This window comes from Lemur catta, chromosome 9, assembly GCF_020740605.2.
Source record: "Lemur catta isolate mLemCat1 chromosome 9, mLemCat1.pri, whole genome shotgun sequence".
In the NCBI taxonomy this organism is placed as follows: Eukaryota; Metazoa; Chordata; class Mammalia; order Primates; family Lemuridae; genus Lemur; species Lemur catta.
Window position 1 is genome coordinate 44,024,939 of NC_059136.1, and position 14,105 is coordinate 44,039,043.

A 14,105-nucleotide genomic window follows, 5' to 3' on the forward strand; every position below is an offset into this window, starting at 1 on the left:
TACCTCATTGTCTGGTTTTGTATACCTTTAAATCATTCTTGATCTTTGTTCTGGGACACAATTAAGTTACTTGAAAGTTGACTTATTTTTTCAAGTCTTTATTTTAAGGTAGGACCAGAGCAGCCTTTAGTCAAAGACTAATTCTGCCCCAGTGCTGAGGCAATACTCTTTGAAGTACTCTGATTCTTTCTCATATTACAAGATTCTTCAACTCTAGCAGGCAGGGACACAAGCTGTTCCATGCTCTGCGTGCATCCCAGTGGCTGCTCCTTCTAATCCTTTCTGATGATTCCTTTCCTGGTCCCAGGCAGTTTCCTCACATGCATTTACTGAGCAATAGTCACCTAAGTCCCTTTGCAGAAGCCCAGAGCTCTCTGTTTGTATAGGCCTCTCCTCTCCATGAAACAATTTCATTTCTGGTTATTGCATCTATAAATTAGAGCCACTGTGGGCTGCCCAGGTTCTCAACTCTGGTCACCTCAGCGAGACTGCCGGATGTCGTTTGGATTCCCCTTCCCTGTAAACCAGCCTAAAACTCTCTCCAGGCAGTAAGTTGGGAAATGTTAGCCTCACCTTATTTGTTTTTCTTATCTTATTCTTTTGTACTCCCTGTTGTCCAGTGTCTGAAAACCATTATGTCATATATTTTTTCTGTTTGTTTAGTTTTTCTTTAAAGTAACAGGGCAAATCCTTTCTTTTGTAATCATGGCTAAAAATAGAAGTTTTGAAACACTTTATGGATATTAATGTTTTGATAAACATAATAGATTGGAAATAGCCCTCTAGAAAATGTCCCATAGGGTGGTATTGCGTGTCAGAATTCTATCTTGTTCCTGATATATACACTTGCAAATTGAGGTAAATATTTGGAAGCCAGCTTATTCATTCCAATATCTACTCTGTCTGAGAGGTTCTGTTCTATTTGAACTCTCAATACATGCTGTAACAGCTCATATTTTTGTTCACATTTTGCAGCCTGAAATCAACCTTGCTCAGCTTGACTTGGGCTAATTGCCAATCCATTGCTTGGATCACTGCCTGGTTCAATTTAGCTGTAAATATAACTAAAATAATGGTTTCACATATGGTCATTTTGGCCATCATAATATAAGCAGATACAATCTGCTGCTGGCTAAGTATTCTGATGCTCACTATTCACCATAAAATGTCAGTATGGTCATGCTTTATAGAGATGACCTTAGTACACATAATTGAATTTTTCTGGCATTGTGGAACTAGAACACATCTGCAAATCACAGCTGGCAACTTCTCTGGTTAATCTAGGCATAAATACAGCTGGGCCAGTGAATTAGCATTCACAAAGAAAAAAATAACAAAAAACCAAAACATAACTAGAACAGAACCAAGAGTTAATATAGAAACTCCATTATATTAACCCATTTATTTACCCAACATTTTGAGTTAAGTAGTAGAATATATAAGAAATCCAACATGACACATATCCAAAGTAGTATTTGGTTTATTATGTCTTACATTCCATAAAACAAATACATACAATTCTGAAGGAAAATAGTTTTAAAATGTTAACCAGTGTGAGTTTGCCATTATTTTTTTTGGAATTACCTGTTGCTCCTTGACTCTTTAGTCAATTCAGGCCACAGTTAGGGCTTTGCACACTCAGTGTTTCAAGCTAATGATGATCCATTAAAAAAGATTTAAAAAAAAAGAAAGTTTTTCCCAGATTTTGAGTTTCAAAGTCTGTGTCTCTCAGATGATGGAAAGGAAAATAGCAAAGCCCCTCAGAAGTGATACTAGAAAGAGTCTCTCAGAGTGAAAGAAATGTGGAGAGTCAGAGAGAAAACATTTTGAGCAGCTATTTGGGCCCCTGAAGAAGGGAAAATTAGCATCTTGTCACATTTCATGCACAATCTAGAAGGAAGAAGAAGGAATGACAGGCCCCAGAAGACCTGGGGAATCTATGCAAAAGGAATCCCTGCTCCTTTCCTTTTGAGAACCTAGGAAAGCAATAAAAGCTTGGAGCAAAAATGTCCACATGTTGCTTCCAATTAGGTTCAAAATCAATGCATTTTTGTTGCCCTTCATCCCAACAAGATACAGATGCGTCAGAACAAGTCTTGCATATCTGAGAGCAGCTCTAAGCTTCCTTAAGTTGGAGATAACCATGGGCTTCCAAAGAGGATTAGCCAAGAATAAATCAGATCCTTGCTTACATAGACCAAGACAGAGAACTGTTGATATCTACAGCACAGAACTGCACATATCAACAACTAGGAACAACAACATCCAGATTTTCCCTCCAAAACCCTTGCACTCCCCACTGTGAAAAACCTCCAAAAGTTAAACACAAACCTTGAGAGAGGAGAAACCCTGAACTGATTGGGAGAATTTCGCCCCAGCAAAATAGGGAGTTTGTAATAAAACTAATAAAAAATGAGTGTCATCATTACAAAGTTAAGTTACTTTTCTAACACATCTGAGTTTGGGGATTAATATTTCAACCAACTATACAGTAGAAGTTCCTGTGATACATTTAGTTTACTATTTTCTGGGCCTAATCTCTAATATCAGCATTGCAAAGATATTCATTCAATAAGTCCTAGGCAGAAATGCAATTAGTACTGAGAGAAGGAATATGAGATAGTATAATCTGTGAGATATTGCAGCCTAAACTAATCCACCTCAACATTCAGTGGCTAAAAGCAACTGTTATTTATTATTGTTCACATATCTTCATGTTGGGCGGCGTTTAGATGTTCTGGGCTTGGCTTGGTGGCTCTGCAAATGGGCTGGGGCAGCCTTGCTCCATGTGTCTTTTCACTGCCTTCTTGGACCATCAGGCCAGCCAGTGTATATTTTTCCTATGCTGATGGTGGAGGTGCAAAGGGCAAGTAGAAACATGTAATTCCCCTGAAGGCCTAGGCTAAGAAGTAGACCCTTTTCACTTCCACCCACATTTATTGGTCAAAGCAAGTCATGTGGTCAAGTCCAAAGCAAGGGTTGGGAAAGTGCACTCTGCCCAAGATGTGGTCATGGCAATGGTGTGTGGATTCAGGCTGGGGTGAATAATTGGGTCCAATCATTCAACTGATCACAGATGGGAGTAAACATTTTTTTGAGTGCCAACTAGTAGCCAGACACTTTGCTAAATGCTTTGCATGCTACACAACTAAGTCTGTAAAATGGTATTACACAACTTGCATTTTTTTTACCTTTTTTTTTCCCCTAGCATATAAGGAAACTGAGACTCAGAGGGTCCAAGTAACTTGCCCACTATGCATAGTTAATTTGAGACTGAGCTGAGAGTCTAACCTGTGTCTGTTAGACTCCAAAGCCTGTGATTTAAAGGACTCAGGTCTCTGGTTGCTTGATTTTTAGTCAAGCCCCCTTTTTCCTGAGTGGCCTTGACCCTAAATGACTAAATAGCTGCAAGAGGTCCCTTCTTTTTCCAGTTTCATGCACAGTCTTCCTTCCTTTCCTTTTTGACTTGCTAATTAATTCAATTACTTTTCCTTAATTTCTATTAGTAGGTAACACCATGATTGATACCATCTGGAAAACATTTATCCACGTCTTCAGTGGAAAGCTTCACAGAACAGAAAATGTAAAAGGAGGCCCTCAAGAGGAGCTGTGTCTGCGTAAGTGATAAATTACTAGCCCTTGGATTACCTGCCAGGAGCTCTCCCTCCAGGTTTGGGAGCAGTACCTTCCCTGCTGCAGTGCCAGCTGTATTATTTAGCACATGTTTAGGAAAGCATGTGCCCTCTGGATGAAGCGTGGAGGCTGGAACCACTAAGCTTGCATAACCAGCTTTCAATAGAATCTATTTTCCTCCAATTGTCTCAAGTGCCTTCTCCCTGAGTAATCATGCTTCATACTTTCAGAAGCCCAGATACCAACAGCTGGAGGTAAAACTCCCAGGGTAATGAAAGAAAACATGTTGATACTTTTAATTGGTCCCTAAAGTGAAACCCAAGGAACAATTTATTGGTTGATGGATTTGAGGCTTAGCAGAGTTGAGAAGCATATGGTAAAGATAAACACATTAGAAATTTGTGGCTAATTATTAGAAAGTTAATTTTATTTCATTCGGGATATGATAACCAATTGAAAAATCACTTTAAATTTAATTTATTGCTATTGAAGTTAACGATCCATCTACTTACCTGCAAGCATGAGCACCTGCATCTTAGACCCTGCAGTGGCTTTCTACCCATCTTGAATCCTCTGAGGGTCCTAAACCTATAGACTGAAATAGGCAAAACCTCTATTCCCAACCATAAAACTTTATTATTCAGGTGGGGAAGATCTGGTGAGGCCAAGGAACTCTGTGAGCACTGAGAAGCTGGCCATCAAAGACTCATGAGAGCTTCAAATACTGCACGCCTATAGTCATCAATGATTGTCGCAGTAACACTGCATAAAAATCAATTCTCAAATCTCAATGGCTTATAACATTTATTCCTTACTTATGAGTATGTACATCAATTTCTTGCTCACAGGAATGCAGATCAGCTGGGCCCAATTCTGCTTTAGGTTAAAGGTCAGGATCATGTCAGCTCCTTGTAACTTTCTTTCCAGGACCCAGAATCAAGATGCAGAATCATGGGCATGTTCTTCCCATGGCAAAATGCAGGAACACAGTAGGGTTACAGAAAGCTTGCTATGTTTTTTAAAGCCTCATCTTGGAATGGGCCCATCATCACTTTGGCCTATATTCTTTTAGCCAAAGCAAATCGGCTTTCTACCATGGGAGAGAGAAAGTAAATATTTGCTGAAAAATAATCCAATAAAACATACTTTTATTTTTATAGATTATGACCTTTATCTTCCTCTTCTACACAATTTAGGGCATGAAAGTAGAGGTTTGTGCATATGAAGTAACCTATGAAGAAACAAACAGAATAAGGAAGTGTGAACAGTTTTGTAAATTGTGAAATGGCATGCCATGCTACAAATAGGAAACCATTTATTAAGCACTCATTATGAGCCCTGTAATGCGAAGTGTTGAGAACAAATGATTCATGCAAGTCATTCTGACTCCAAAGCCTGCTAGTCTATACTGTAAAATGGATTAAAATATAGTTTTCAATAATAAACATCCTAGTGGTGAGAGCCTTCTAGTTATCCCCTTAGTAGAGGTTAGATATGATACAAGACATTTTTTGACAGTGTTCAGGGTGGGTTGCAGGATTGGTTGAAGGAGGGATAAGGAGGGATATAAAGATGAATAAAATGTGAATTCTATACTCTAGAAGCTTAAACTTAGTAGAAATGAAATGTGTTCATGAGGAACTATAACCCTTCCCTTTCTCCCTTCTGTCCTTCCTTTCATTCTTTCTTTTTTTTTTTTTCTTGTCTTTCTTCCTTCCTTTCCATACTAGGATGGGGCACATTATAATGGTTAAGTGTATATACTCTGGAGCCAGACTTCAAGGATTTGAACTCTTGCCTTATCTATTATGAGGTCTATATTCTTAGGTAAGTCATTTCACCTGTGTGTCTCAATTTGCTCATCTGTAAAATGGAAAGAATAATCATAACAAAAAAATGTTGTCCTAATACAGCCCCTTGGCATTTCCCTGCATGTGCTGCAGGCTGCTTCCTATCAAAATAAAACTCCTATGAATCTTTGCCAGGGAGCTTTTCATCTCTTTTTTTTTTTCCTAGTCATAAAAGCATGCTCAGCCCACCTAGAGGACCCCTAGAAAGAGCTCTTAACCAATGATAGGTACAAACATAGTTAATAAATACTTCCTCTTCCTCACCACTAGTTTGGGATAACTCTGAGGTTTGTTCTGCCTATATTTCATTGTTTCTTTTTTTTAAATCTCAGAATATTATGGGGGTGCAAATGTTTTGGTTACATGGATTGCTTTGTACTGCTTGAGTCAAAGTTATAAGTGTGCCCACACCTAGATACTATACATTGTATACCCGTTAGGTATGATTTCACCTATCCCCTTGGCCGCCTGCATGATTTCCCTCAAGTTTTACTTCCATCTGTGCACATGAGTGCTGATCGGTTAGTTCCAATTTAATAATGAGTACGTGTGGTGTTTGTTTTACCATTCTTGAGATACTTCACTTAGAAGAATGGTCTCTAGTTCAATTGTTTCTTAATGAGATTAAGCTCCAGTTACACATTATAACTGACTTGACAACCTATCTTTTATTGTCTTTTTTCTTTCCTATCTTACTTTTCTACTACCTCTCATGTTTCCTGGAATCACTACCCAAATAAACTACTTGCACACAAATTCTTGCGTTAGGACTGCTTCTGGAGAATCTAACCCAAGACAATAATTGTACCTACATTGTATGGTTGTTATGAGGATTAAACATATTAACATATTACTGAAGCTCTGACCAGTGTCTGGCATTTAATAAACACTATATTGGTGTTAGTTATAATTATAACACTAGAATGAAAGTTCTGCAAAGGAAGAGCTTATTTTCTCTGTTTTGTATACTTTTTTTAAATGAAGATTTTTATTTTTTTTCTTTTGGTAAAACAGGCTATTCACAGTTTACAAGGTATTTTTATGAGTTGCGAAAATATTTTTCTGTTTCCACGTTTTTCCCTGTATTATGTTTTTCTCCTGTATTCCCTCATTTAAGGGTGGCCACCGCAATCAGACAGAAAGCACCAGGGCATTTTTTTTTGCATCTGGTGGAAACCTCAGCAGCAGACAGTAACTGCTCTTGGTCCATCAAATAGATGCATTTTCCTTTGCTTTTCAATTTTCAGCAGCCATAACAGTGCCTGATTCATAGCAAGTACTCATAGATATTTGATAATGAATTTAAACACTTGAGTGACTACTAGGCTTTGGGGATATGAAAAAATATTAGAATATATACATGTCTTGGCTTAACTTGAAATCTAGTCATGAATAGTTATATAAGTATAAAATCACAATAAAAGATAAAAAGATCCATAATGGAAGTGTGAAAAAGGTAAGTAACAAGAGATATTATGGGAATGCAGAGGAAAAGATTAAGTTTAGATAGGGAGGTGGACAGGAAAAGGAAAGCTTCCTGAAGGAACATTCACACTGGAGCCTAAATGATGGATAGAATTTTACATAAAGCCACGAAGGCTCATTTGAATGTCTGGAGTTCTTTTCTCTGTGTCATGCATGTTATGTGACTTGCCTTAGAAATTTCTGTTTAGTGGGATCTAGTTGCATCCCTTTCTGAGTACTTGCTACAAATTAAGTTAATTTTTCAATCTAAGGGGTCAGTGACTTTAGAACCAGCAGCTTTGCAGCATTAGTGATAAAGTGAAGGAGCAGCATGGAAGGATCCTATGAGCCTTGAAATAAAAAATTGTCAATTTATTCCCAAAGAAGCAAACCACATAGTGAATAAAAAAGAATTTGGGAATAACAAGCAAAAAAAAAAAAAAAAAATTAGAGCAAGGCAAAAAAAAAAATGAGAATAATGGGCAAAAAACCAGGGTCCTTGAATTTGTAAATGCAAACTAACTGTAAGGAACCACTAAAGAAACCACAGGAAATTCAAACAGTGCTGCAGCAGCCCATGCCTCAAGGATCCCAGACATATCCTATCGGTAGCAGAGAGACCTGTTCTGAAAACAACTGCTTGGAACAGAATTCATGTTAATCAAGGGAACTCTGTTGATCTCAGTTATAGTGAAGGTTCAAATATTTATGAGACAGGGAGAGAGTCAGAGGGCACAGACTGAAAAAAAAAAAAAAGAAGAAGAAAGAAAAAGAAGAAGATCAAATAAAAAAGAAAGAATCAATAAAACAAAATGCACTTGAGGATAACAGTTTAGAGAGCAAAACTCATAGATGTTTAATGGAGAAAATGATAGAAACAGGTAGCTTTGCTGAATTAGGCTTAGCCCAGAGGGCAAGAGAAGCAGGCAAACAAAAATGCCGTATTTTGAATACTTAGTAACCAGATAGGAGGGATCCCTTGACCCATGAATCTGAGAATGCTTCCTTGGCCTCCCATCAACCTCTACAAAAGAACTTTATTCTAATAGCCTCATTTAAGCAAAAAGAAAAAAAAAAGGAAAAAAAATTATCAAAAGCTATTATAAGATAAAATAAAGCAAAAATTTTTATTGACAATAAGAACATTGAAAAAACTCACATTTTTGTCCACAAAGAAGATTAAAATTGAAGCCAAATATTTCACCATTCAATAAAAAAAAATTAAGAAAGTGAACAAGACTATGAAAGAATAGCAGAAACAAAACCTAACATATATATATTTTAGGTTTTGTATATATATTATTATGAGTGTATAATATATATACAAATATATATATTAGGTTTTGTTGCTGCTATTCTTGTATATATACACACATATATGTGTGTGTGTATGTATGTGTATATACTATATATGGAAAACTGTATGACTATACATATATATTTATATACATATTTATATACATTTATATGTAACTATATATTTCCAAATATTTATATACATTTATATATACACACAATATATATTTCCAAATATTTATATACATTTTTATATATACACAATATCTATATTTCCAAATATATATATTGGAAAAAATATATACTGTATATGTACTGTACTTGGCTCAGTACCTTTTTCCTTGTCATTATTTCCTAAACAATAAAGTATAATGACTATTTGCATAGCATTTACATTGTATTAGATATTATAAGTAATCTAGAGATGATTTAAAGTATGTGGCAGGGGATGTGTAGGTTATTTGCAAATACTACACCATTTTATATAAAGGACTTGTGCATCTGTGGATTTTGGTATCATGAAGTGGTCCTGGAACCAATCCCCCATGGATACCAAAGGACAACTCTGTGCATGTGTGTGTGTGTGTGTGTGTGTGTGTGTGTAAAACCGTATATATATATGCATACACATATACACATATATACATACATGCATGTTTTCTCGTAATGACATAAAAAGTTAAATGACTGATTAAAGCAAAAATTATTGCTGTGTTATAGAGATTATAATATATATTGATGCAATAGATTTTACAACTATAGTTTAAAGAAAAAGAGTGGTGGGAGAATAAACAAAATTATTTTTTGCGAGGTTCTTGTATTTTATTGAAGTATTTCACTATGCGTTAAAGGAGAAAGAAATATAAATAAGGAATTTCTAGAAAATAGTTATAATAAAAAGTGACTTCAAGTCTGTGGGATACATCTAAAGCAGCACTAAGAGGAAAATCCATCACATTAAATACTAAAGTTAATAAAAAAGAAAATGAGTTAAACATTCAATAAAAAAGCAGGAAAAAAAACAATTAAAAAAACCCAAGGAGGGAGGAAATATAAAAAGATAAAAACAGAAATTTATAAGAAAACAAAAAATACAGTAGATTTAATAATAATAAAACACAAAGCTGATTCTTTAGAAAATCAAGAAAATAGGCAATCTACTTGCATTTAATAATCTAATTGGAGAGGGGTTTAGAGAAAGAGAGAGAGAGAGAGAGAGAGGCATCCTTTAGTGTAATACTCCTGACCTCTGTGTCCCACAAAGAGGAGTGACTTGCCTGATGAAGAACTCATTGGACAGCACTGGAGATGGCTAAGCTCTAATCATTTCTCCAAAATTTAATAATCAGAGGAGGAGAATTAAAAGTTATCTTGCTTTTCTGGTTTGCTCTGTATCTCAAAAGTTATCACCATAGCTTTCATGGATAAAGGAAAGTTCTCCTATACAGAATAAATCCAACTAATAAATACAAACACAGGTATAGAGTTAGAAAGCCTTTCCACAAGCCCAACGAAATAACTGATTCAGATAGCTGTCAACATAAAATTCACAATTGATAAATTTAGAAAGGAGAGCTTTATTTCTTAAGAAGAGGATCACTACCTGTAGGCTAGGAAGAGGGCCTCTGGTGGAAACTGGAGGCAGACACTTCAAGGGAGGGAGTGTACATACTCGACAGATGACGGGAGGAGCTATGACTACTCATGAAGGGGGTCCTAACACATGCGTGCTGAATAAACTTGTATGTTACATATGACCCGTGTTCACTTTGGGGTGGAGACTTAATATTTAAATGTATTCCAATTAGGCCATATACATCAAAATGTAAAGCAGGGACAGGAAGTCACTCAGTGGGCAGTCTCTGTAAGCCAGACAGAACCAGTGCATGGTTGGTGGTCTCTTTTCAGGAGAAAGTTACTGAAATCAGTGTCTTGTCTCATCAAAGCTGTAGTTAGGGCTTGTGGAGTGGGTGGGGGTAAGTTAGTTAGCATCTGGCTGTGGGTGAACTGCAATTGTTTCAATATTGTTTATCTCCAGGCCAGTGCTTGCTTAGCTACTAGAGGATAAAACCTTGTGGCAGTTAGAACACAGTTTGTTCTTAAAGTGTAGGGGGTGCATGACTTAACCCTTGCCTGGCTTGGCCTTAGCTCTTGTTTATAATTTGGTATCTTATTGCCACAAAGAATCCATTCTGTCAGTTTTATGATCTCTATTTTAACATTAATGTTGGTCAACTGTTGTGTCTAAACCACAAAAGGGAGGGAGTATAATGAGGTGTGTTTGACCTCCTGTCCCATCATGGCCAGGAACTCAGTTTTTAAGGTTTCTCTTGGGTCCTCTTAGTCAAGAGGGGGTCCATTCATTCAGTTAGGGAATTTAAGATTTTATTTTTAGTTCTCACAGTGTTGATAAGTCATTTTACAAGTGGCTTTCAAATTGTGTTCCCCTGTGCAGCAGTAACATAGACATCACTTGAAAATTTGTTAGAAATGAAACCTTTTAGTCCTAACTTAAACAAACTAAATCAGAAAATCTAGGGATGGGACCCAGAAATCTGTTAGTACAAACTCTCTGGGTCATTCTGATGGAAATCAAACGCTAATAACTGCTTTGTGTCACACTGGATCACAATAATATGTCATTCTGCAGAAAATCAAGGAAGATTAGGCTGATTCAAAGACATTAAAGTGTTTCATCCAAATTCTTGTTTTTATTGTTTTCTTATTTTGGCCAGGGCAGAGATTTGGAGGTGATGGACATTTCTTTACGTTTTGGAGGCTCAACAATGCTGTCATATTTTTTCTTCCATTGGTTCTGACCCTCACTTAAAACTGTGTCTCAAAAACAAGTGCAGAAACATCAGAAAGATATTTTCAATCCAAACTGACTACCTGGATTATTAAATAATAATTTGGTTTCTGAAGCCTCCCTAAGGAACTGGGGCAAATTGAGTTAATCAAATTTTCTAGACTCCTTTGATTCTCCTACAGCCATACGGACCTGGCTCCTGTCATTTTGAATTTCTGAGCTTTTATTTTTGTCAAGAAAATTGAATAATGTATTCATGGACTTTAAAGGAGCTTGCAATCCTCTTAGCAAAATGACCTACATGTGGCAGAAATGTTGCACCAACAATCCATGCATTGCTTTGAGCTTTTTATTTGGCCATTAGAGTGTGTACAGGTATTCTTACTTTGTATACACTGCTGGAGGGCTGTGTCTGAATCCTGTGGAGTTCCCTTTGTCACAAGCCATTAGGTATCAAATTAATGCATTTTGATGATCAAGCTGCTCTGAAAAAAATAATCCTCTTTTGAAATATGTGTGTGTGTGTGTTCCACTGGCAGTCCTTTGTACTCTAAGTCCCTGAGGTAGCAAAGTCCTCAAAATGCCTGCAACCTGCAAAGTCTTCAGCTCATCTAAGGTAAATCAGGATTGTGATAACATAATGCCATTTCTCATCTCTCCCCAAATGTTGGACAGGGATTCTTGCACACTACTCCAGTACTTCTCCCAAGTGGTTCAGAGAATCCCCCACCGGTGTTTCACCTATGAGTGTGTGTCATGTGGGGTCTGCCATTTATTTGCCTTCCAGTCCTACTCCAGCTCCCTGCAGTGATGTCTCCTGGTAGAGTCAATCCCAAGGCAGCAGCTAAGTGGATGGCGCCTAGTAAAACGATGGAAGATGTCAAAAAGCTGTGGCTAAACTTTGCTGTCCACACTCGTGCTGCCTAAGGAGCCGTGCCGAAGATGTTGACAAGGGCAGCATTTCCCGTTGCTATCCTGGGCCCTCAGTTCATGATATTTGTACCCTATCATGACCCCTTTATTGAATTAGCTTTTTACAGTTTTTACTTGACCTTCCCTTGTAGCTGCCCTTTCCCTCAGAGGTAGGCATGTGGCTGAGCCGGCAAATTATCAGAATGTCAACTTCAATACCCACAATTTCCTCCCTTCTGTTCTGGCCCCTTGTCTCAGATCCTAACCCGTGTGCTCACCTCTCCTGCTTCGGGATGAGATTCTCAGACCCACTTCGCCAGTCCTCCAGACATGCCCAGATGTGCCTGGATGCTCTGATAAACACAGCTTAATGGAAATTACTTTTATCCCTGTTTAGGCAAAATTGGAGGATAATGTGGTGAGCTTAAATTAAAGAACAATATTGGCTCTGACTCCTTGGAAGCCATTGGAGCAATTAAAATAAAAAAGAGCATTTTAAATGCAAGGGAGAGAAGTAGCACAAAGTCCCAGAATCTCTAGAAACATGTCTTCATTTACTTGAGCAGTCAACAAGTATTTATTAAACACATACAATGCTCTAGACCAGGGATTGCAAATTGGTTCCATCTTGTGTGCCAGCTCTGATCAGTTGGTGGTTACTGCCTGTAGCAGTCTGGGTCTACATGTGGGCTCAGCAGGAAAGTGCCACGAGTGATTAGCAATGTCAGCTATGGAGGAAAGATTAAGCAGTAGTGGCAGCAAACACACCAGGTATTTGCTATCCCTTCCCAGTCTCTAGAGATACAGCAATAAGTAAGACACATGCATATCTTTAAGTAGCTAAACTTCCTGGCAACAAAAATTCACAGGGTCTTACTTTATTTTATTTCAGGGCCCACATTTACCTTCCTGAGAGATGTCCCTCAGTCACTGAAGCCAGTGGGGCCAATCTTGGCATGTGCTTGTGTTTTTCTCCTACAGATTCCATGTTTTCATCTGGATGTGCAGCATCTGCAGCCAGCTACAGCCTCACTCCTTGTTGTTAATGCACAAGACTAATTCATCTCCTGCCCAGAGGAATTGGAAATGACATTACAAAGAAAAATTGCCCCCCAACTCAAGAAAAGTCTGTCTTGGACCAATTTCAAAAAGTTCAGCTCCCTGCAGAATGATACAATTTGACATCACGATTAAAGTAACCAGGGAGAAGAGTCAAAGAGGGAATGAAAGGAAGAGACTCACGTTTCAAGCAGCAAAGAAAAACCATTTAGTTGATTCACATGCAGATGAAAGAGACCTTAGCCCCAGAAGCTAATTACCTACAGCATTAATTCAGGATGTGAGAGACAAAAGATGCACCAATCAGCAAAGCTGGGGGGGTGGGAGGGGAGGAGACTGTGTGCAGGAAGTTTTGATTCATAGTGTCTTGTCTAATTTCGTAAAGAATTGCCAGCATGTGAGTTCTATAAAAATCGATTAATCATTTGAAGCCAGATGCATCTTTTATTGAACCTGGCCTTTCCTTATTAAATATAGTGATTAAGACCAGAAATAAGGAAATAATACTTAGAATGATCCATCATTGTTTCTATATATTTTACTGCTAATGAAGCAAAAATACTTTTTTATTCAATGGATATTGAGATAATCAGATACAAAGCCAAACCGTCTCTTCAATTTCCTGATACAATTAATGGTTGAATAGAATGTTCATTTAAAAGCAAGGCTTTCCTTCACCTTCAGGATCAAAGTAATTAAAGCTTCTGGGTTGCTTTCCCCTTGGATCTTAATAAATGGGGAAAGAATCATCCTGATTCTTTGCAGATGGCAAAGTTTCATATTGTGCTTAGACTGCTTTACAAAGAAAAAAGGGCCTTTGCTACCGAATCTCTCTTATCTATATTATGTTATACTGTTGTTTCTTCGATGAAATCTTACCATTTTCTTTTTCTAACTTCTCTTTCCTGTTTTTTTTTTTTTTTTTTTCCTAGGACAGCACTCCCTATCTTCTGGGAACTGTCCTTTTTTCCCCCAGTTCCAACTTCAATGATTTCCAGTAGCAGTGCCCATATTAAGACATGATCTTGCCCTGTTCCTTCCTAATAGAGATCAAGGGTTGGGCACCAGGATCAGGACGGGTC

The 14,105-nt window shown here is 37.5% G+C and overlaps 1 long non-coding RNA gene across 2 annotated transcripts; it reads left to right on the forward strand.

Moving 5' to 3' along the window:
• Nucleotides 1-517: 517 nt before the first annotated feature.
• Nucleotides 518-13,318, forward strand: LOC123644630. 2 transcript variants are annotated; one of them, XR_006737193.1, is made up of 3 exons: nucleotides 518-548; nucleotides 3,507-3,617; nucleotides 12,946-13,318. It is a non-coding gene; the product is annotated as an uncharacterized LOC123644630 (long non-coding RNA). The 2 variants fall into 2 exon arrangements; XR_006737194.1 differs by lacking the exon at nucleotides 12,946-13,318 and adding an exon at nucleotides 5,364-5,445.
• The last annotated feature ends 787 nt before the right edge of the window (nucleotides 13,319-14,105 follow it).